The sequence below is a fragment of the Haliaeetus albicilla genome, chromosome 10, assembly GCF_947461875.1.
Source record: "Haliaeetus albicilla chromosome 10, bHalAlb1.1, whole genome shotgun sequence".
Classification (NCBI taxonomy): Eukaryota; Metazoa; Chordata; class Aves; order Accipitriformes; family Accipitridae; genus Haliaeetus; species Haliaeetus albicilla.
The window spans coordinates 15,843,831-15,868,475 of record NC_091492.1 but is presented as its reverse complement, the minus strand read 5'-3'; the positions used below and the strand labels follow the sequence as shown (position 1 = coordinate 15,868,475).

The following is a 24,645-nucleotide window of genomic DNA, read 5'->3' as shown; positions in this document are numbered from 1 at the left end:
CATTATCTCTTAATTATATTAAAATGAAAGGCAGAAGAAAAATGAGTATTTTACTGTTCAGGAATAATTTCTAGAACTATTATTTAGATTTATAGGACTGTGTCAATAAAGCAGAGGGAGGATGCTCTTCAGATTCAGTGTAATTGCTGAGTAAGGAAAATTGATTATGTCTCTTAATCTGGTAAATCAATCCTCATAAAAATGGCATGAGTGTTATAATCTCCCCTGTCTGAACCTACTCTTTCGGTTGATAACTGCAGGAAGCTGATAAAGTTGGGCAGATGGTCACTGAAGTGGTTTCACTGGAACTTCTCTGAGTCCAGATATAATGGGTTGGCCTCTTGGTTCACCTAGTTAGGTGACACCTTCCATTACTTTTCACTGCCAATACAAGTCATAGTCATATACAGTGCGCTTTTCTTTTCCTTTTTTTTTTTTTAAAGGCTAACCAGTTTTCAGCAGATCCTACAATTACAAACTGAATGTTTAAGGTAGTCATTCCAAGGAATTTAAATATCAAATAGGAATAAAATAGGACAAAATTTAGAATTAAGTTCACCCATACCAAACAGTGGTATTATTTACTTGGTCACAAATTACAGGTCTCCCTTGTAGCTTTAACTGCAGGACAGTTGGGATGGAATTGGTCTTTTTTTTATTACTGTGTTTTAAATCCTGCTCACTACTGGCAGTGTCTGAATGGCAGCCACCCTTTTAATTGCTGCTGAGTGCAGACAGGAAGGAATTTGCATTCATTCCTCAGAAGAAGCAAATGCTACAAGGGTGTACTTGAATTGGGGGTGGGGGTAAATATACTGTCTAAGAACTGGTCATGGTTTCATAATTAGGAATTAATTGAGTTTTGCACATAAATTAGGGCTGACCAACCTCTCTTTTATGTGTGAATAATACTATGTTTTTATAATTCCAAAACAGTCCCTTTAAACTAGAGACTTAATTCACTTTACAGATTAACACATTAAAATTAAACACGTCTTTCAGAACATTTAGTTCCCCAGGTCAAACTGTTTTCTCCCCTCACAGTCTTAGTCTTAGCTGTAAGGACAGAATCCTCTAATCAGTCCTATTAAAATAGCGTTTATAAGCTGTGTAGGGAACAAAGGACATAACTTTGGATTATTCTCAATAAGCGAAGCTTTCATCATCTGCAGAGGTTTAGTATTTTTTCCTCAGATAATTTTATGTAAAAGTGCTTTCTTCCAAACTATCTGCCACCTCCGTCTGGTCTGAAAAAAAGGAGTAAGGATAACAATTTTTTTTTAATTTTTTTATTATTTTTTAACAGAAGCCATTTCTCAAAACAACCACCAACTCTGTTCCAACATTAATGGTTCCAAATTGGTCGTCCCACACTAAGGCGCATAGTTAATATTTTGTCTGTGAATCAAAACAGTTCATTTCCATGCTGGTAAAGGCTGTTTATTTGTAAGTTTAAGGTTAATTCAGCAGTTTGGGCATCTATAGCACCAGGGGTTCTTGTGGTAGTTTCCAGCACCCCCATAATGATTTTGCTCTAATGTTGATGCATCTTTATATTAGTCAGAAATGTGTTCTTAATGTTTAGTGTAGGCAGGAGGTATGTAACTAAAAATCCTGTCTAGATGGCAAATGTCAAGGAGTCCTGGAGCAGGTCTGGGGTGTGTGGAGAAGGAATTTGTTCCGTGTGTAGCATGGGGAGAGAGGGAGGAAAGTTTGGTCCTTAGTAGCCATTTGCTGTAGAGTTACGAATGGTTTTGGGTATTCAGAGTCATCAAAATAGAATGGTTTGAGTGGTCATAACGTATGTAAAGTGTACTAGATTTTTTTAATACTTCAGATATACTATAGCAGCACTTAACAGCTTGCTGGTATCAGCCAATGTAAACATAAGTGTAAGACATATAATCCTTATTAGTATGTATTTTAAATTGGGTAGCAGAATAAACAGGCATTAAAAGCTGCCTACCTTATTGGTATGCTGCTCTTTACATTGACAGAAGGTGGGCAGATACACTGGAATTTTTTAAAATTTTTTTTTTAAATGAATGAACCATTTACCTTTTGTATTCACAAGCAACTGCAGAAGGTAAATGCCTGAGAGTGTCATTGTTTCCAAAGGGATGCAGATATGCTACTTAAGGACACCAGGACCCAAGGTCTTAGAAACTCAAGAGCCAGATTAGGTCCATCTCCCCCGAAGTGAATGCAGTAGTCAAAGAGAAGAAATTATAATTCCTTTTGTGATATCTTTCCCAAGAAGAAAGCATCAGTTTGACAATAAGTGAGAGATTTAGGTGTGGAGGCAAGCGAGGCAATTCATTTCAGTTTGTGGGTGTTGGAAAGCCACTAGACCTTTACACAGTGTTACAAGTAGAGAGGGTGCTATAATGGTTGTTTAAAAGCAAAGCAAATGTTTACATTCTTCACACTTTCTTCTCATGCAAGTCTCCAAATCCCTATGATTTATGAAATAACACCCAGTTTTCATGCACCTATCTTACCAGGTGCTTTACACATATTAAAGCCCACAAAAGCTATAAAAGTACAGTTAACAAATGTTATACAAAAATAAACATCCTGGTCTCTACAATATCGCCTGCTTTTTTAAAAAATAAGCAAACAAAAGATAGGCTTTGTAAAACCTTCCTGACCCTGCACAGCCCCCATACATCCTCAGCTGTGAATGAAGCCATCACCATCTCAGAAACTCTTTTGGCTCAAATTTTTTATTCTTCTGCATTTATTTTTTTTTGGCTCACAATTTTCTTGTGAAATTTTATCCTTGCAAAAATGAATCAAAAAACTAGAGCAACTACCTAAAATTCACACCCTTGTAAAGCTTTAAGAGAAGCCTGATTTCTCTAGTTTTTATTTTCCTCAGGTATGGGAAATGTAGCCGTAGACCCTTGGAGTCAGTGATACTCATGTATTTGGAAGAGGGTGAAATTCTCAGAGGCAGTTGTCGAAGGACCGGCTCTTTTCAAAGCAGTAGATACACAAAGTAAGTTGTTGTGGTTTGTACTTGAATATCCTCTTCACAGGTTATGCCTGCTGCAGATGAGACTCAGCTCAGACCTACAAGTTCCTGCTCATTGTTGACATTTCCTTGGAGTTAGGAACTGGGATAAAAGGAGGTGTGATGGAGATTCAGGCTGGTTCCCAATGAGAAGCTCTGTTTTGCCAGGAATCATTTAATTTTTCTTTCCTTCTGCTTTATCAGGTTGTCACTGAAGCTCTTTACAGTGTCAAGGACTCTGTTAATCTTCTTAAACTAAATGTTAAGAGAGAAGTGTCACAACTCTTAGTAAGTTAGCATTCTGCAATTACTTGTGACAGTCTATGTATGTTTGTGAGAAAAATAAAGGTTTGTCTGTTTTTTAGTTAATTGAGGCTATGATCAGTGTCATTTCTATGATTAAGACAATTCCAAATGTGTTATGTCTAGTTAGATCTTCTCTTCCATTAGATTTTTTGTATACAAGAAATTCCATTTTAGGGGGTAGGGGGTTCACTTCCTTTCTTTCTTTCTTTCCCTTCCTGTTTAGATGTTGAAAAGATAAAGTACCCATTTTTTTTTCCACTCCATAGTTGGAATGACTCACTGGTGTTGAAGACTCTTCATGTCTTAGCTCTTTTACCGTCCAGCTGGCCTGTAACATCCCTGACTACAGTATTCTAACTCGTGTCAGCCAGGTGTCATAAAGGTGAGGAGAGAAGGATGCTAATTTCAAAGGTAATTGGGCTGCTGAGGCAAACAGGTCCTGGTGGTGAATGGCAACTGAATGGTAGTGTTGCTACCTAATGGTAACATTGTTATCCTAAATTTAATATAAGCAGTCCTATATAAAAATGTTTACTGATGGTTGATTTTAGAGAGGGTGGTAGATAGTTACAGAGTTCAGAAGAAATAAACTGGCTTTTACTGTGTTGTGCCACGGAGCGATGTCCTGGCAACCAGACAGAACATGTAAACTGAGCAGTTACCCCTGCAGCAGGGCAAGGCCAGCTTGCTTCAACTGGGGTGAGTAGCTTAACCATGTTCAAGGGACCAGAACAGAGGCATTAAATTGAAGGCAATTGTAAAACTGTTTACTGTAGAAAAGCATTTTGAACAGGGGAATGATTTAAGCAGCTGCATTTCTGTTTCTGTTACCTCATAAAGGTCCCCAGTGTGTGTTTTCCACACTGAAAACTTGAGGGGCTATAAAAGCCTTCAGTCTATGTACTGGATTATAAAACTTTTTTTCCAAATAAATTAATATTGCAAATGCTTCTTCTATTTTGCATCCTTTCTGGAAACAAATTTCTCACTTAGTATTTATATGATCAGATAAATGTATTATCTTCTTATCTGCAGCTGAATCACCATAAAACAGCATTTTGATGGAAGAATGTCTTCACTACCATGGGGTACATAACAGATTTGCTTTCCAACCTGTGGTTTGGTGTTTAGAAAATAGCATAGAGCTGCTGGCCATGATAAAAGTGACATTTTCTGCATTTTTAGGGTCCTGTTTTCAGAGATGTTTTAAAAATTGCACAAATGAGCAGTTATATACATGTTCAGGATGATTTATATCTAATGTCTGCGTGTTCAGACCAGACTACAAATGGCAAGCTTTGGAGACTTGTTACAAATATGATTGGGACCAAAGGTACAGCACAGGCAATTTCTGTGTCAGACCCGAGCCCCCATTGACTAGAGGAGAAAAAACAGCTAAACTTCAGGTGTGGAAGAGGTGTAGGAGGGTATTCCTCCCTTCTGAAAGCAGAATTTGCAGCTTCTTTCATGTCCAGTAAGTGATGCTCTTCTCTATGTTTGCATGTGTTCCCTGTTAGAGCTTTAATTTACTTCCATTTCATCACCTTCAAGTGCTGCAATCACTACTTATGTAAGTAACCTCCAAAAGGATAAATTAAGGGGCAGAAGAGATAGTGAGATGCGTGGGAGCTGAGAGCAACTCTGAGGCAGACTGCAACAAGGAGGCACAAGGAGCCCCTCAGTGGGTGCTTCCTTCCATCCCTGAATGCTGTCTTGCAGTGCTGAATTCAGAGCCGCACACTCACAATGATGTGCAGTTTTGAGGAGAGGTTGGCTACTAGAGGTCACAAGGAGAAGGGAGGCATGTTAGTGGTGTTCGCACGTGGTAGCTATTTGTGGAGAGAAACAAATGTGACTGCAGAAATGCATTAAATTAAACCAATACATCTTTTGACACAGTAGAAAAATCATTCACCTACAACCATGTCTCAGAAGGTGGAACGCCAGGAATGGAATACTCACGCAAAAGTCTGGATTCACTAATCTGGGGCTCCCAGGGACTTCAGGTCATCTAATAGCTTGATGAAACAGAGTAGCTCAAAGGAAAGTGCTTCTGCTGGGATGTAGATATCAAGAGCAATGGGCCTTTCCCAGAGCTATTGGAAGAGTAATGAACTAATGGTTGTGGGATACAATGTACTGAGAGCAGTTTTATGGGGGAGGCTTGTGGCTTTTTATGATCATAGGATATGCTAGATATCAGACCTGAGAGATTAAATAATGTATTTGTTATTAAATGAGAACTTAACCACACTGTTAGAGGAAGGCAGTATTTTTACAATATTACATGGTATAGGTTCTTCTTAATGCTTCACAAAAAGACCTGGGAGTGAATCTGTGCAGTTCTGGTTGAGGTGACCTTTAAGTACAACAGGGGATGAAGCCTGGGAAAAAACGCTATAAACAAACTTCAGTAGGAATATTTTTCTCCACGTTTGTCTTCTGGTTTAAAGTAAAACCTTCTGTAAAAGCCACGTATGGGAAAAAACAAAAATGCAGCTTCCCATGTCATTGACAGTTCACTGTCAGGAATGCAAATCAAAGACTTGGCACCTTAATTTTCCCCTTTAATTTATAATTATAGTCTGCTTGAGTCCTATGTGTCTGCTGGGCATTTCACATGCAACTTCTCCTGGTGGGAAATAACCCTTTGCTTTCAAGCAGTCACTGAAGCAGAGTACAGTGTGTTGCACCCAGAAGATGGGCACGGGCAGGGTGCTCCCTATCACCCTCAGGTGCTCGAGAGAGCTGGGACTCAGTAGCCTGTGCTCAGCCTGGCTTCCCACTAGAGGTGGGCTGTATGGAGGAAAGGTAGCCCACGCTCTCCTCCTCTCCCCGCAAGCTAATGGTTTTGCTCCTGTTTAGAGGGGGAAGGATGGAGGCAGGCAGGGTTAGACTGAGCTGGCTGTTTTCTGTGTCAGCACAAGCCGGTATGTCTTGAGAGAAGAATGGGTTCCACATCTTGGGGAGGGGAGATCAGAAGAGGCAGATGGACTAGAGGGACTTGTGCCTTCCTTGAGGAGGGGAGAGGGTGGGAGTGCAGAGGGACTTGGTTTAGAGTTGGGCAGGTGAAACAGACATCTCTCTGGGCACTGGTGGTGGAAAAGAAAAAGGAAGTGTGGTCTTGAAGGGCCTGGGGAACATGGTCTCATATCCCAGGCACAGGGCAGCTTGGTTCTTGCTTGTATGTTTTTTAACCACCATCATTGGGGTTTGAATTTCTCAGTGTCCTTAGGAGGAGGAGGGAAGCAACTTGGAGATTTGAGAGAGCTAGCAATCCTCCTTGGAGCACTACACATCATGCTGGGCTCCTGCACGCTTGTGTGGAGTTTTGCTGCTGCCAGTGGTAAATACAAAATATATTATTTTGTTCCTCATCCTTTAGGAAGGGAAATTAACTTTTGCCTATGGTGCTGGAAAGCTTTGAGCAGCCCATGACATACAACCTTCTCAGTCAATAGGTGGAAACAAAAGTGTTTTCTCTCCTAAATGATGCCCCCAGAGGTCTGTATGCATCTGACAATGTAGTTAAAGCTGAATGGCCCCCAGTAAAAACTGACATTCAGGAACTGTAAGCAACACGATGGCTGGGACTAATCTTTAGTCTTGCCACAATTCTTGTATGGGACCTCAGACATTTGAACAGCTACAAGAGCATCTTGATGTCCAGATTAAGGTATCAATATTTGACCTACTCCCCTGCCTTTATCCTTCAACTTTGTCTCCCACTTTATTTTTTTAGAGGAAGAAACAGCAGCAGCTGAAATATTGCTTCTGTAGTTAATGTACCTGGCTACAAATATGGCAGTAGTCTATAATTTAACTCAGGAAAATTAGAAGGCTATTCCTGACCCAGCAACATTAGAAATTGAAGTCTATTTGTCACCTGCAAACACGGAGCTCAGACAGCAACAGTGCAAACTCCTTCATATTGGTCCCTAGTGTGATACTAATGTTGGCTGGGAGTAAGAGAATTCATTTTGTGGACCCTGCTTCAGAGCAAAGATTACCTATCATGCTTAATTGTGTGTGCTGGTTAGGAAGACGTGGTATGTCTAGGGACAGTGCTAAAGCTGCTACACCTACGATCCCAGGGTAGAGACTCAGGTCGCTTTCAGGCTGAAGAACTGGCACTCGTGGTTCTAGCAGAAAATGAGAATAATACAGCAATTTCCACCCCCCCACCCCCCTCCCCTTCTAGATGCACTTGCTTGCAGTCAGAGATTTAGAGTTGTCAAATCTTCAAGTGTGATGTTAGTATGTATTACCAAACCAGGAAATTTGACATGCTGCATTGTAATAGACTTACAATAACATGTACTAGGTTGTGATTTGCTCATTAAAAAAACATATGTAGAAGACTGTTTACCAATTTTTTTTTTATGTAATGAACTTGGATTTATTTATCTAGAAATTGGTGTACATTATTACTTACGCTTTCTAAATTCTGATTCAAAGAGCCACCCTTTCACTAAGAATTCAATACAGCCATTGAGTTTTGTACTTGTGGTTAATGGCATGTATAATTAGCAAGTATTGCATTGTTGCACGGTGTATTTTGTTGGTAGAAATGTGGATGCATTTTTCTGATTTGCAGATGTAATTCACTTATCTTTCAAAAAAATCAGCAATAGAAGTATTTGAAACTGCCTCCTTCTCCATGTACTGATACTGTGCACTGGACTCCGGCTGCTGGCACTGTAACAAACTATTTTACTTAATACCATTTCATGCTCTTTTTTGTGAAATTCAAAGCTTTGCTTTACAGTTTTCAGGCCTGGAGGCTGCTGTCATTCAGCAAAATACCAGCATCTGTTGAATTTCTTGGAATGTGTCAACTTGGGTGATGGTGTTTTTAAGAATTTGTACACATACTTCAATTCAGCTTTGAGTGTTTCGAATCCTTTTATGCACAGCATGATTAAAATAATTTAAAACTTGTACTGTATTGATTCAACAGAAGTTTTGTGATGGAATAAACAAAGAAAAGGACTGCATCTTTAATTAGCATGGTGAAGAATACTGTTTCTGTGGCCTGCATGTTGTGATGATGATTTGACTTTCTTGGAGCATAGCTCTTTCGCATTTCTTGGAGTTTGAGTGATACAGACAAACAAAGTTTGCAACTTGACTGTTGTAAGGCTAAGTCTTGTCAAGTACAGTCTGAAATGAACTGTAGCTGGCCTTGTGCTTCTGTTTTGATAAATGAAAAAGCATTTGCCAACTTTTTCATTGCAACTGCGTAAATTACCGTAGTAATAATTAGGCTGAGGTTGGATTCCATTCTCTGACTTATAGCATTGCCTCACATAGAAGGCAGCAAGGGAATTATTTACCTTTTAATTGTAGTTCTCTGAAGGTGGGAGTCTCTATGGATTGATGCTCAGGGGGTCTCAGCTGTTGTGACCTTGGGTACTGAATGACTAGATTAAATGGTAAAGTTTAGAACTGGTCATAATGAGTTAGTATGAAAAGATGCCTTAAGGGGTCTATATGGCATATCATAGCCCCTAACTCCCAAATCCTTTTCAGACTAATTATAATAATTAGAACTTAAATAGGAATAAAACCCCAGCTCTCAGGGGGAGGTGGGAGGATGAGTGTGGCTCTAATAGCGGACACCATGCTCAGAGAACTCAATTATAAGCAAGTAATTTCCTTCTCTACAAAAGGTAATTGGCCTCTTCCACATCTCTGTTCTCACAGATGATGGGGGAGAATTGTGTAGAGAGGGAGCTCTGCTGCCAATAGGAGCCAGGATTGCTGGATAACATGTGGAAATGAAAACCAGCAATGGCCTTAATCTTCTCCTGGACTAAAAAGGAAATGTCCTGAACACTATGAAATGCCCAGTAGGATACATATGGAAAAAAACCATAGAAGTACAGTAGGTGGGTGTACTGAAAGCATGTTGTCTTCATTGCCCTGGAATTGGATGGCTTTCATACAGACTCAGAACAAGAGCGATTCTCAAAGCTTGCTGTTGCATCTCATTAGCCCATTGTTGAGACACCCCACAAATAAGTGTTATAATTTGGCTTTAGCTATTCCTCTGAGACTGCTAGTAGTGGCCAGTTAGTTCAAATGTGACAGCAAACTCATTATAAACAATATACCTTAGGTTTTGCATTTTTAATGTGCATTTAAATTCCACTTTTATTACAGTTTTAGTTGAGGAGCTTCACTGTAAGGTGTTACCAAGGAACAAAGCTCCAGGCATAAATCTGTAGACCCCTCTCCCCCTCCAGTTCTTCCTCCCCATGTCAGGCCACCCCAAGCAGCTCTCCAGCCTGGCAGACAGTACAACTCCTGGAGGATCTGAGTGAGTTGATGTTTGCTGCTGCAAAATGAAAAAGTTACTCTGCTGATATTCAGTCAAGTTTAAGAGTGGTTCTGACTGGATTGTGTTTATGACCCTTTCTTATACAGGAAATTTGATTTACTGGGAATGTTGACTGAAAGCCTCTGCTGTATCAGTTGGGGACAAAACTGGATGAACAAATCTGCAATTAAAGTTAGGAAATTGTCTAATGTCCTGCAGAGGGCAGGTTACTCGCCAGGTTGATATCTTCAATTTGACAACATTCTAGAGCCCCTGAGATTTGCTTGCAGTTAGTAAAATGCATAAAGTTCTGGAACAGAAACACGTGGCTTTTAGTTTTAAAACATTTTGTAACTGACTGATTTCATCTGGCAGTAGTCTCAGCACAGATAGCAATTGCTTACAAAACCAGATTTTTTTATCTCATAACCTCTAATTCTTTGCAGTTGGGGGGAAAAAAAAAATCCATTTCTTTTCCAATGACATGTCTTCATAAAATACCAGACTACCTTCACAGTCTGTGTGGTCTCTGCTGTGGGAGTATTAAAACTCTAGGTCCCCAAATCTCTACATTTTTAGGGAGTCTTTTAGATGAGGCAGCAGTCCTTTTCTTCCAGCTGCCCCCAAATCACAAAGTTAGTGCTCAGGCCTATTTCTAGCTGCAGTGGCGTTTAAGGACATATCTGAAAGTGTGGTTACCCCAGGAACTCCTTGGCTGGAGGATAAAACTGATTCTTCTCAACTTCCCAGTAATGGATAGAGAACTGCACGATGCTGTGCATCTGCAGTGGACTGCTTGTTGCTTCTTGCATCAAATATTGGCAAACTTTTACCTAGCAAATCTCCAAATGGTGTTTTTAACCTCATTGACGTTCAGCATCTGTAAAAGCTGTGGTTGCCATAGTAGCAAGTTGTTGCCTGAGTGACAGTGTTCTTATGATGTCATCAGAAAACAGCCTGTTCCCAGGAATACCTTGAACTCCATATAAAAGTGCTGCCCTCAGTGTAGTTCAGTATGGGAACAATTAGAAATGCATGGGTTTATATCATTATGAAATACCTCTTTTTTGTGTGCTGGCACATCTTGACATCCACAGTGGAATTTTTAAAGAAAACAAGAGAATTACTTTGAACTTGTTGAAAAAGGGTTATTATGTAAAATGTGTATCTGACAGTGAGTGTTTGTTCCATTAACCATAAGCATTACATGCCTATCTGCTATAGACTGGCTATTGTTTAACTGTAATGTTTTATTCTATGTTGCAAGGTTCATACGAGTTTCTTAGCTCCGCTCCTTAAAGAACCACAAATTTAAAGCTTAATTATGGTTTATTCTTTTCTGTTCTCAGTACTTGACAAAGAGTGCCCTTTTCCTTGACATACATTTCTATATAGAAATAATGGGCACTTTATGCATTCTACCTTTTTACTAGCCCGGATTCATATGTGATAAGTAACAGCTCAGAGATGGAGTGTCTGAGATAGCACGCAGTGGTGTGGGAGTGGCAGCAGGGAAGTTGCTATACTGTGGTCCTCTGTACTGTACGTTGGGTTTCTGCATGTCCTTGTCTTATACTAAGAAGTTTTGGGTAGAAAGAATCATGTGACCACTCCTCCAGCTTTTGCCAGTGCATTGCCATACATCCAGGAACATTTACGTGGCCAGCACATATGCAGTGTGACTGAGCATCTCACCTGGAAGGTGAGAGCATTGGCTGAGACTGTTGCTTTCTGGCCATCTGTAGCAGCACCGGCTGTGATAACAGAGCAGGCGTGTGCTGGCATACGACTTCTCGTGCCATAAAACAGCTGCTCTATCATTAACCTGGCAGGTCAGTCTGTTCTAGTGCAGGCCAGAGCTCTCAAGGGGTCCAGCCCCCTGTGCCTAGGCTGGGAGAGAGAGCATGATCCAGCAAATTCTCTCCCAGTTTCTCTCTGAAACTGCTAATACGGTGTCACACAATCAGTGCCCCTCCTGATCTAGGTGGCTGCCCTTACTTCATTTCATGCCATCAAATGGCCACAGTCATCCTCTGACCTCATTTGACTTGGTTTTCAACCAGATTCACAGCACCAGCAGAAGACGCCCTGCCTATTACCAGTCTCACTGTGTGTTCTCCTTGCTCTAATGTTGCTTTTTTCCCTATCACCTTTAAAACAGAATGTGCTACCTAAGATATGTTACAATCTTATTATTTCCCTCGGTATATGCTCCAAAGATGTCGGAGTTTATTTCAATATACACTTAAAATGGAGCTTTTTGAAGCCAGCAGAGACTGACCTATATAGATGGAGAAATGTAGTGTTTGTAAGGGAATGTTTGCACTATGTATCTTTCTCTCACTTTAAGTCAAATGAAATGTTTTGCAGAATCTGTTGTACTTATTATCAGTCTCCCTGCCCCTTATAAAATAAAAAGGAATATTTTCTACAGGTAAAGATTAGTGTTTTTTTTAAAAAAATGGCTAGCTTATAAAATTGTGTGCTGATACTGAAGCATAAAAATATTCTTCCAGCCTCTTCTTTCTTCCAGAAAAAAATGTTAATTGTCCTGATCTGCTTTTTAATAGCAGCATTTATTACCTATTGAGGCAAATAAGTTTGTTTAATTCCCATTTACTTTTATTCCCGTGGAAGAATAGATCATTTATATTTCATTTCATGTAGGACACTCTGGACTTGAGCTATCTTGCAGCAAAGAGAGCTGGAGAATGGAGCAACAACTGCATTATTGAAGAGCTCCATAGCCACAGACTGGGAAAAGCATGATCGGATGTGATTTTCAGAACAGATGCCCAAGCAGAGTTGGCAGTTAATTAAAAGCACTATGTACTTAATGATTAACTAATCACAGCATGATGGCATTCAACGGAGATGCAAGAAACTTCTCTGCTGGATTCAACAGAGAAACTCCTAATGTCTGCCTTCAGGGTACCGTACTTACAGCCGTTTGCTTTTGCATTACCAGCAGAGACAACACGAGCAGTTAGTCTAGCAAATTTCATTAAGCATTGCTTAGTTAAAACTTTAAAAACAGAAAAAATGAGCTTAGTCAACACTGTATCAGCTATAAATATTGCAGTTTGTCTTTAACAATAGTATTCCACAGCCATATTGTCAAAGAAATGATTGCAAAGCACTACGAACATTTAATCATGCTTCATGAGGAAGCTATATTAAGTATTATTTCCATTCTACCAATGACTAAATAAGGGACAGAGAGGTTACATGACATAAATGACATGTCTGTAAATAACAGTCTGGAAAGTTCTGGATTTTCAGCAACAGATGATATTTCTTTTCTTTGCAATAGAATTACGGAATCATGCTTACAGTGCAACACCCATTCATTTCAAGGTTATCTTCTTAATCTCTTTATCAATTTTTTTTTTTTTTTAATCTTACCCTCAAGTATTCATTTCTTCTGCACAGGAACTGACTATCTTTTTTGCCTAAATTTATGTACAGCACCTAGCACCTGTGGTGTGACAACACAACTAAATAATTACAATATTGCATTTCTGCATTTCATAGATTGTGTTCGTGGAAAACCCAGTTATGTGCACAAAAGTGATGTGGAAAGCTGAGGCATTTTCAACTCAATTAGAAAGCAAATTTCTGGGAAATCTCTGGGGTGATTGCTTTCTTGTCACAATTCTGCTTCATAGTGTGGATGCAATCCAGATAATTAGAGCTAGAAAGAAGAATGACAGTGGATTTTTTTTAAAAAATACAGTTTGAATTCAGTGATGATACTGAAAAGAACATTTTAAAAATTATTGTTAGAGCGTGCCAAAGATAATTGTTCCAGTGTGAACATGATTGGCAAAATAAAAAGGCTACTTTTTCCAGTAATGAAGTACTCTGCCTGGCTGTAAGGATGTCCGGGTCTTGCTCCTGACTCGCGTAGGCTGTGAGGGCAGGGTACTAACCGTCAATCTTCTCACTCCTCAACTTTGCTGGTAGCATTATCCAACATGGGAAGAGATGCTTGGAGTAAACATGTACACTATGCACAAGAGATCCTTGGATAGAGCAGGCTGTCACACCTGACACCAAGGCAAGCTGGGGTTTATTTTCTTGATACAGTTTGAATACGGTTTTCTTCCTTGCAGTTAGGTCTCATTCAGGAAAACAATAGCATTTATTACCTCCATTGTCCCTGTTGCCATTGCCAGCTGGTCTGCACATACTGTGCTTCAATGTGAAGTTAGCTTTTCCTAAAGCAGAGCTTTCACAAGCATAAACAAACAGCTTTTCTTTTTCAGGAAAAAGATGGAACAACAAGACTGGCCAGTGTCTCTGCAGTGGCAGCAGCCATTCAGCGCGTGCTCCTGTCAAGCCAGGTCTGCACCCCCTCTTCACCCCGGTAATCCCCTCTGCTGTCTTTGCCCAGTCTTGCTGCACTGACTGTCCACTCTCCAGCAAAACAGATGAGCAGTGAGCTGTGGGCAAGGCACAGAAGATAAGGGTGTCAAGTAGAGGTCCGGTCTCTTGGTGTCTACCTAAAGCCAGGATGTCCTTCTCTGGATCTGCATGGCACTGCTGCAGTTTTCTGGTGCTGCTGCAGACAGGACAAATTTGTTCTGCTCTGCATGCAACCTCATGGCTGTTAGCATATAACTCTGCAGAGCTGAGACCTTGTCTCAAGGATTTTCACATGCTGAGTGGAAGACATGGACAGGGCAGCCTGAGGCTTGTTGGTCACTGTCCAGAAGACTTGAAAGGTGAAGCACTTGTAAAAGCCCTTGATTTTTCACTTTCAGGTCCCTGATTGTACTATGGAGAAGCCAATGTAAAGTCCATAAATTAATGAAGTTTACGGGATAGTTATTGCTACAGTGAAGTTGTTTCCAGCCCCCTCTGGGAAGAGGGGAGACCCCAGGGCTAAAAGGCCATAGCACGGCTATGGGGCTCAGGAGTGGGAATGCTGCTGGACTTCTATTGCAGTGCATGGTGAGTGCCTGAATCTCCAGATTGTGTCACCTCTTTTCAAAAGGGGTACCAGCCTGTTCCTGTAACTTTCTAGCTGTTTTTCCCCATCCAAGTAGTTGTTTTTCTATGAGGAAAGACATCAGTGGATGGACCTATCAAGAAGCTTGCTAAGAGAGGTTGTCTGTCTATTAAGAAAGCAAAATAATAGTTTTAGTCAGTGACTGACCAAGTTAGAGGCAAGAAGGAAATCAAATGTTAGTACAAACTGATCTGACAGTAGATCTTCTTTGCTGCTCTGAACAGAAAAAAAGAGTAAACAAAAGTGGTTAGTGCTAAAGTGAATGTGCTTGGTGCTTTCCACATATAGAAGAATATAGTGTCCTTGTTTTCAAGGTAGAAAAACAAAGGGAAGAAGTGCAACATGAGCAAAGCGTGAAGTGGCTCCTCTCCATGGTAACATGTTGCATGAGTAACATCTTTTTGGTGGTAAGGCATATAGGATGCTCTTGAGCCCCACAGGAAAAAAGCATCTTGACTAGCTCTCTGTGCATACTCTGGAATAAAGAATATCAAGCACACCACACATGAGAGACACTTCAGATTGTATTTGGGTTGTGGGGTGTTACTTGGTATCATAACGGACTTGTGCAAACATATCAGAACTTTCCATGGTCATCAGAGGTGCTTTTTACTTTCTTTCTTTTTTAAACTGACTTATAAAACCAAGATTACTTTTAAAAAGTATCTGGGCAGCTCATTGAAAAGGCCACAGTTTTAATGGGATATTACAGTGTTGCAGTCCCTATTACAGTATCCTGGGCATAGAGGAGGCTGACCTTTCTCACAGGATGGTAATATAAAGCTGAGAGCAATGGGAAAATCCAAGAAAGGAAAACATTTCTCTTGTTTCAGATTTCTCTGTACACTTATGTTAGGATTCTTCTCTAGATTTTCAGTCACGTCAGGACAAAACCCCAGAAAACAGATGCCAAGAAACAATGAGACCAGAAAGTATCACCTGTGGTGACTGAAGGACTAAGTTGCTCTGTGGAAGGAGCCAGCCCCAGTCACACAAGCTCGGCTATCGAGCCCTGATGTCTGCTGGCATGGCAGTTGTGGACCATCAGAGGGGGAGCAAGGTGCAACCAAGCTATGATGGTGTTTTCTGACCCTTTCCCTTGGTAGCTGCTTGACGTTGTCCCTTCAAAGAAGAACAAGCTAGCAGGAGGAGAGGATCAGAGAGGGACAGAGTGGTGTTCCTGCTGATAGTTCAGTGTTTGTATGTGCATCCATCTGAGGCTGAGCTCTCCTCTTTCTTTGTCACTTCATGAGACATAGCAGCTGGTTCATGTTCTGACAGGATCATTAATGAAAGATCAATGCTTGCCAAATGGAGAATGAAAAAAAGCCACCAAAAGCAACAACAAAAGGTTGTTGAAGTTGAAACCTTCAAATAATGGAGAATAAGCAAACTTGCAAAAAGTATTTGGGTATCTTTTTTTGAATGCCAAAGACTCAGATGAAAAGATTGCTTGCAGTTAAAGCACTGAGCTGGGATGCAGATAGCTGATTTCCACCACTGCTGAAGAAAGGCTACTTTGGATAATTGTTAGAATGTGAAAAATCTTTGAGATCTGAGCTTTAACCTACACCCCTTACTTGCTACACTGTTTTTTCATGCTGTGGACCATCAATGTCATTTATTGAGTGATAAAAATAATTTTTCATTATCTTTGTCTCATTTTTATGTTACTCTGAGTTTCTAAAAATGTCTGTTATTTCTTTTAACAGAGGAAGAATTTCTAGGTGAAACTTTATATCAGGGTTGATGCATTTTCTGTAAAGCAAGGTGATAACAATGTGTAAAGATACTGGATACCACATTTTATATTGAGCAGGTATTGTCCTTCTGTGAAAATTAGTGAAAGCACTAACTAAATATAATGCAAAATCAGGCTTTGGAAATTTTTTCCACTTGCTTCAAGGATTATCCACCCTTTGTTAAGACTAGCCCATAACGTGTAAAGCACGATGGTGGGGTAGATCTTCTGTGAAGAGATATATGTACTTTTCCCTTTGCCATGTGTAGTGCATTGTAGTTTTTCTACCTTCTTTACAAAAGAAAAATTATCATATTTTAGAATAGGTGTGTGTTAACTAATGAAAAGTTTCAGAAAATGTGTCTCAGAGCAGTACAATAGCGCTCCCTCCTATTTTTATACAATAAAAACTGATTTTAAAAGAAAGGCATGCTACTTGGAAAACAAACCCTGAGATCGATCAGTTTGTTCTGCTTGTTGCCATGTAAACTTCCTGCTTAATTTTGAGCATGCAGAAGCTTAGAGGATGAATTGACCTTGTACAAACTTAGCCAACCTCAGCAATCTCCTGCCAGATGTGTACTTCATTATTTAATTGGTACTGCACTGTCAGACTCCTTCTGAAATGAAGTGGACATGCCAATGCAGCGTCTGGTCCTCAGATCCTTAGCTCCTGTAAGTAGAAAACACTGTACAGACGGAGAGCTGATTCCATGTACTCCAGGGAGACTCACGTGGATTTGAAATGTTAATCAATGCAGTTCAGAGCGCTCTGAAAAAGTTCTGTCCTGAAAGTGGTAGAACTTCAAAACTTCTGAACTACTTCATGTCTCCAGTCTAAATGTGTGTTTATAATGTGCTTCAAAGTTCAGGATTTTAAATATTTTGTTAGATTTGATAACAGATAAGCCTTAAGCATTTCCATTTTTATACTACTCTTTAAATGTATTTGATTTTAGGCAAAACCAGGCTCTGCACATTTATAATTGCAAGAAATAGTATGCTATCATATTACAAATTAGGCTTCTACCCATTTCCTTCTGTGGGTCATTGGGGGGGGGGGGAAGCACAGGGAGGTGTTTGGTTTTGGGGGGTTTTTTTTGTGTTTTGTTTTGTTTCAAAGAGTTGGTATCACTGTCATACTGAACACCTGCGAGATGCCCTTCCAGTGTGGAGAACTGAGCAAGTGAGCACCCAGGACTCTTACTGCTTGCTCTTTCAAACCACAGGTTCAGGCTGTAGGGAGGGAAGGCATTACAGAACTGAGGTCCCATCAATGAATGTCCTGATTAGGACACAACTGCTGCCTAGTTACAGGGAGGCATAAGAAGAGGTCCACAGGTAGCTACTGGAAGGAACTGGATGGAGTGATCTGTGAAACTTGACACTTTCTGTTTCCAGAGGGGGCAAAGTAAATGGTACAGCAGGCTCTGGGACATCCACAAAGTAGTGTAAGTCAGCAGAGGCACATTGGAGAACAGCCCACTCAAGGAAGACGACAAGCAGAAATAGCTCAGCTGAATCAGTGCAAGCCATGTAATGAGTGGATTTCAAAAGAACAGTTTAAAAAACATATTGTGACTCTTGCAGAGAGCAGGGAGGGATTTGTAACAACACTTATTTTCCACCTAACTTGATGATTGTTGGTGAGTTTTCCTTTCTAAACGTGTGCTTGGAGGCAGCAGGATGGCAGCCCCTGTCTGACCCTGATGTCTCCCTTTTTAGGAGACAGCTTAAGAATTTCACACGTCACTTAGTGCCAAATTTAATTTACTATTTTTTTATAAAGATTACTTGCACAGTGTGGAAGCATTTGGTTTAAGCACGGCCTGAAATATTTTGAGCACTTAGAAGCATGCAGCAGAGCATGCCAAATTAAGATGGTTTTCTAAGCACAGGCAGTTTCTTTGATTTTCATTAATTTATTGCATGTGTAATTATTTGAAGAATTATGCACGGAGCTAAAAGAAAATTCTCTGAATTCATGGGGAAAAAATTCATTTAAGCTTAACAAGGATGTACAGTACTGTGACAGCTGAATGAGAGCTCTTCTAATGGTGTGAGGGATATTTTATACTTTCCTGTATGCATTATTTTTGGGGCAGAGGAGTTTACTCTATCAGCTGATGATATTTAAACCTTTCAGCATTTCTTTCTTTGTCCATTCAGTAATCCGTTCAGCCTTCATACCAAGCAGCTTCATTGTAGCCTCCACTCCTGTACATCTTTGTATATCTGAGGTGGGTCTTCAGGTTCTAGATAAAAGGTTTACATTGTGCAAGGTACTATAGTGCTGTTGGATGAAACATTCTTGCTTCATGGATCTGCAACCTAAATACACAAAAACAGGAAAGGAGGAGGGAAGAGGATGGTGTCTGATACATCTGCTCAACAAGACTTTAGAAATGAGAGCAGGGAAATGAATCAAAATTCATGACTGCCTTCCACCCAGTACCAATACTGTCTGCACCCATGGTGCAAGCCCTCCTTGGTTTTGGAGGAACATGTCCAACCTGTCATCAAAATCTACCAGTCTTTTTTCTTTAAGCAAGTAATCTTATAATACAAATATAAATTGACCATACTAAGATATTCTCATGTATATTTGTGAATCAGGTCTATTTTCAAAGCTATGGACAAATTAAACTTTAGCTAAAAATTCTGTAACATGTTACTACAATTGAGATCCTAAACAGAGAGCGAGGTTTTGCAGTTAGCTCTTTCCCCATGTATCCTAGCCCCAAGCACCCCATGCCACAGGCTGTAGTTGGTTTCAGAGTGATCGAATAGTGTGTACACACTGAAAAAGATGCAAGTGGTTTGGGTTTCCCTCGGCCCTGGAGAGAGCAGTCAGGACTCTGTCCTCGGAGGAGACTAGAGACAGTGGAAGGGTGCTGGCCTCAGCTTACTGGTCTCTTCTGTTTTGTTTGTTTTTTTTTCCAGGCAAGAAACTATACAGACTGACAGTAACAGAATAAAAGAAATTATCAACAATGTTCAGCTTGGTCTCCACTGCTGTTATTGAAGAATTACATGGTATTGCTTGTAATACTAAAGAGCAGTCTGGAAATACATGGAGAACAGGGAGGCACTACAGTCAACCAAAGTGACTGATAAAAGGCTGAGAGCTTTCCCAGAGGTTTCTCATGTCACCTGGGTCAGTCTTTGACTTTGACCATACTTTTCTTCCCACTTGTAAAATGGGGAGTCCTTCCTTACCGCATTGTAAAAGCAAAACACATTACTTGTGTGTAGGTAAGTCTAAAACGCCTCTTGAACTCATTCTCACTTGAGTAAGATCTGTCTACGATTTGTCCAGGCTTGCCAAAACCATGTAGCCATGGTCAGCTTGCCTAGCTTAATGCCCTGCTCTCTCAACTGGTTGTATTAGGACTGGTTTAGGCTTACACTAACACAGCTGTGTTGCTTCAGTTTGCATCAGACTGTGGACAGACCTGGTGTGTATCAGCTCTGGAGTCAAATAGATACATCTGTGAGGATGTGGCTGCAGCTGCTTCAGAAGGAGAGCACACCAAAACCACTTCTTTCTGTGTGTACATATATATCCAGAGGTGAGTCAGGCTACTGGCATGAGGAGAAGGGAGTGGGAAGCACAAGTTACTTGCCTTAATAGCACTGTCAAGAACTTTTAGATTTCTTCAAAAGCATTTGAGAAGCAGAGGGGACAGCTTAAGAGAAAAGTTGGTCTAATGGAGAGAGAAGTGGAGGCAGGTCATCCTGAAACTGCACTTTAACTGTATCGCTATGGCTTATCCCCCATCTGACGCACACTCTGAGCTCTTTAAAAATCCAAGCACAAGATGTTTGGCTTAAAATTATTTAACAATATTTTTACTGTGTTAGGATCCCTTTTTTCCCCAGTGTTAGTAAGTCTGGCCCCCAGCCTGTGCTGCTGGTGCACTGGTGCTGGAATGCACAGAATAACTCTCTCTTGTTTTAGGGGAACCTGTTTGATGCATAAGCCAAATATTGGAAATTTTGAGAGTGTGTTTTGCCATAGAAAGCTTTTTTTCCAGTTAATACTGTTGCAGACCTGTTAAAAACCAGTTCTTTAATACTTATGGAAGCAACACTCACATTTTGAACAGGTCAATGGAGAATGATTTCAGCCATAGGTTTACTGTAGCAATAGGGACTAAAAGCATCCTCATGCATATTTAATATTTTGGAGGAAAACCCACCTGCACACAAAAGGAATTTAAAGTGGTGGGGTTTTTTTGTCAAAAAACTGTCTGAAAAAATGCCAAGGTTTTATCTCTAGAAATGCCATTTATTCTGTATTACAAGTACCCAATTTCCAGGGCTGATCAACCTGGAGCTGTGTCAACAAAGGGTAATACTTGACTCTAGTGGAATTCATCCATTAAGAAATGTATCACTTAACACCTCAGCAAACTAGTATTTAATAGCTCCTAGACCATGCATGGACTATTCCCAGAGCATTAAATTTCACCATAAATGCATTGCAATCGTAAGTATACTTTGAATAACAAGGTAATTGTGCATGAAAACTGTTAGTTACATATGCAAATGGCTTGCTGCACTCTGGATCTGAGAGTTGTCTGGGCTGCTTCTGTTTAAAAAAAAAAAACCACACATCCTCGTGGTTAATTGTCCTTATTGCCTCTTTTAAAATTCCTTTAACAAAATATCCCCAAATTCCAACAGTTTTTCTTTGTGGATGATGTCCACTTATCAGCCTATTCTAAAGCTTTGTTTTCTGTTGAGGCATTTTTGGAGCAGTTTTTCATTTGTCTGAATTAAGCTGCCCACAGATCTTAATCATCTTTGACAATTAATCATCTAACTCACACTGCATTCAATCTTGTCAGCATATGTGTGGTTTGTACACTTAGGCAGCAGCTGTGCTGTTTTCAGCAGCAAAGTTAGAAATATATGTTACCTGCTAAATGCATAGCACTGGTGGGGAAAAGATACTAGTGAAAAGCAGAAAGGGGGTTGAGAATGTGTTGGCACAAGCAGCTTCACAGTAAATTTGTCTTATATTGTAAATGTAGGATCTTTATTTGAAGAAAGTTTTAGTCCTAGTTAAAAGTGGCATTTCTCTGAACTGTCCAGTTTAAAGATGGAAGAGAGTTAGTTCAGGTGTGCACAGAAGGGCTTTGCTCATCTTAGTAGTGCATAGTGAATGATTTTTATTGATAAAGAGAAACTTTGGGCCAGTGCTCAGAGTCCAGCCCTGATCTCAGAATGCCTCTCTTGCAGTGCAGAGACAAACACCTTTACAGTCCTGGTGCAGAGAGCACGTTTAAAATGTTTATGCTGAGAAGTCAGTGAACTCTAGATTTCTCACTTCCAGGAGCCCCCTGCTGCTGAGAGGGATGAAAAGCCCATGTGTTACTAAGTCACAACAGGAATTTTGCAAGTTAAAACCACCTTTTCTTTCTTCCAGTGTAAAATGGGGATTATAGGAGTCCCAGCAATGTTATTTTGCACAGGAGAACTCTAAAGCCAATATGCAATTAGGAACATTAAATGTAGATGATGACAGGGTGTTGTTTTGTGAAAGTCTCCTCAAGTACATTGCCTTTCCTGCTGCTCTTAGATGCCTGTGGTAAGAGTCATGGTTGCTGCAACTGAATCCTCACATCTGCAAACTTAAAATCAGAGCTTCAGAAATTTGTTTGCGATCAACTATATTAAGGAAAGTAATTTAGCAGTCTTCTATGGTCACTGAAAGACAAGTAGCAAAACAAATTTTTCATCTAAGACTTTCTTCTATCACAATATTTGTCTGCTTTTTGAGGAGACTGGATTGATTTGGGGTCATTAAAATGTGATCTCATCCTTCAGAAACCAGAAAGAAAGGATAATCTTATGTATAAGCTCTCTGTATTGCTGCTATCAGAGAACTCCATAGGTATAATTATGCCATGGAAATAGATGGTACAAGACTACAGAAAGCTGGAATAGAACTCAACAAGAACAAAGAATGACTGAAGTGCATTGTCCTCTGCAAAGCAGGGTTTCCAGCCTGTGTGTCTTTATCTTGTGTGGCATTAGGAGGGAGTGGTTGTCTGAGTAAAGGAAAATGTTAAAAACCACTACAAGAAAAACTTAGAACATCATTGTATTTGTGGGACATTATCACCAGTGTATGCATGTGTATATATAAAAAAGGTTCCTCCTCTGCTGATGTTTTTACAGTTCTCATTAGAATAAGGGAGAAAAATAAGCATTAATTTAGGAAGAAGGGAAAGGATAAAACCTGAAATTCAATTAAATGCAGGCTGCTATGTTTATTTTCACAAATTCGCATTTTCTGAGATATTGTATCAGATCGTCTTTGGCCAGTTCCTGATCTATTGCATAAGTAATATTTTTAACAATCAAGGGAAAAGAGAATGTTGTGTTCTACCCTGTGTGTTCCCCTCCTCTACAGTCCCCTTCATCCTGGTTTCCCTTAGGTGGCAGTAACTGTGGTGCTCAGAAGCGTTAGCCACATGACTGGGTACAGTGCCAAGTCTAATACAAAGTAAACTTGAGCTGTGCTTGCCCTTGGATGATCTCTGCTGTGATTTGAGAAGGGGTGATTGGTGCTTCGTTTTCCTGTGGCTTCAACTTCATGTGAGAAATGTTTAAATGTAAAAGCCACAGGTGAGTTTGCCGAACATGACCTGACACATGATAGAATCGTCTCAGGATTTATTCACAATGATGCAAATGCATCTTTCATAGGTTTTTTGTGCTTTTTTTTTTAATTTTCTGGTAGGTTTAGCAGAAAAAAATGGGACAGGATCGTTATATCATTCCTAATGCTGTTCCATAGTCTTTTAAATGATTTCTGCTTTAATTGAGTGTATATTTATTGCTTCTTCTCAACTGTAGTATCTGTAGGTTGTCAATCAACAAAAATATTTTCCCACTTTTAAAGTTGCAGTGCACCACCCTGTGATTTTAATTTTTATTTATTTATTTATTTCCCACCTCTGTCACATCCTACCCCCTGTGAAGATGCTGGAGCCACTCATTTTTAGTACCAGTAGTTTGATCAGATGAGCAGTTATCAGAAATTACTTAATATTTTGCCTATCCCTTTTGTTATGATGGAGACATAAAGCACAAATGCAGTTGATCAAACATGAAACAGGATTATTTTATTTAAGTATTTTTTATTATTTAGGTATTTAAAGTATTTAAGTGGGTGTTTTAAATTATTATTTAAGTGTAATTTGTAGAAAATGTCCAGTAGTCCTTTGCCTGGCATTTCATCCACCTGAGATGTCACTGGAGTAGTTACTCTCTTCTTTTGAGTGATGACTCCATTGGCTTCATTCTGCTACACTGTCAATCACTGAGTAGTGCTTTCGTTGGCCTGTCATCATGCAGATATCAAAAGCAGTGGGAATCAAGCGTTTTGTTAGCACACGAAAGCTTTACCACCTAGAAAAACATGTCAGCTTTTTTGATTTATTTGTTCAGAATTTTTCACTTATTGCTTTCTTGGAGGCAGAGCGTAGCTTCAAAGTCCTCTTTTTTAAGGAACCTAGTTATGTAGCTCGTGTTAGTAGAAAAATATTCCTGATCAAGAAAGTTTACTGCATCACGTTTCTCAAAGGATGAACCTACTGAATCTCTAAGCTGTTTTTCTTCACTAGCCTGATTCATCTAGTGAAAATGGGGGGAAGGCAAGTACAGTTATCAGGGCCCAAAGGCAGAGGATGAAAGCAGAGAAATTGGCTTCTCCTGTTCCTGACCCTCTCTTTGGGAAACAGCTTTTGCTTATCTCAAGGAAAAAAAAGGGGTTCTTTTAATTAACTTCCAAATAAGTATGTAACTCAACACGCAGACCTATACTCAGTGACATGTTTTCTTCCTAGCATTGCTCTAATACTCCTGACGATCCCCATTAAGCCAAATACATATGAAGTTTTCTTCTAGAAATCAATCTACAGTAGCGGCTGGCCTGGGCTACTACTTTAGGAAAACACAGATATTTTATATTTCTTAATGTTTTGCCTTAGAAATATCATAATAGATGGGGAAATAGAGAGGTGGAAATTTTCCTTAGATGAGTTTATGCCAGACGTGCTTGCTTTTGAAGAGCTGTGATTGTCAGAGGTCCAAAATGGGCCAAGTCAAATTAGCACTAATTAGCACTTCAGCATCATTTGTGCTGTAAATACTGCATTCACCACAACTTACTACTGCCTCATTGTGGCAGCCTGTGAATAAATCCTCAAGTACCTAGCAGATGCTCAGAT

The 24,645-nt window shown here is 39.9% G+C and overlaps 1 long non-coding RNA gene across 2 annotated transcripts in view; it reads left to right on the top strand.

Annotated features, from left to right (window-relative positions):
• Window positions 1–24,645, top strand: part of LOC138687263 (uncharacterized) — a 125,869-nt gene that overhangs the window by 73,127 nt on the left and 28,097 nt on the right. Inside the window, exon 7 of one of the 2 annotated variants that reach the window (XR_011326527.1) lies at window positions 3,042–3,488. The exons of the other annotated variant lie outside the window; for it this stretch is intronic. This is a non-coding gene — a long non-coding RNA (uncharacterized lncRNA). Of the gene's footprint in view, window positions 1–3,041; window positions 3,489–24,645 lie in introns of those variants that run through there. 2 annotated transcript variants of the gene reach the window in all.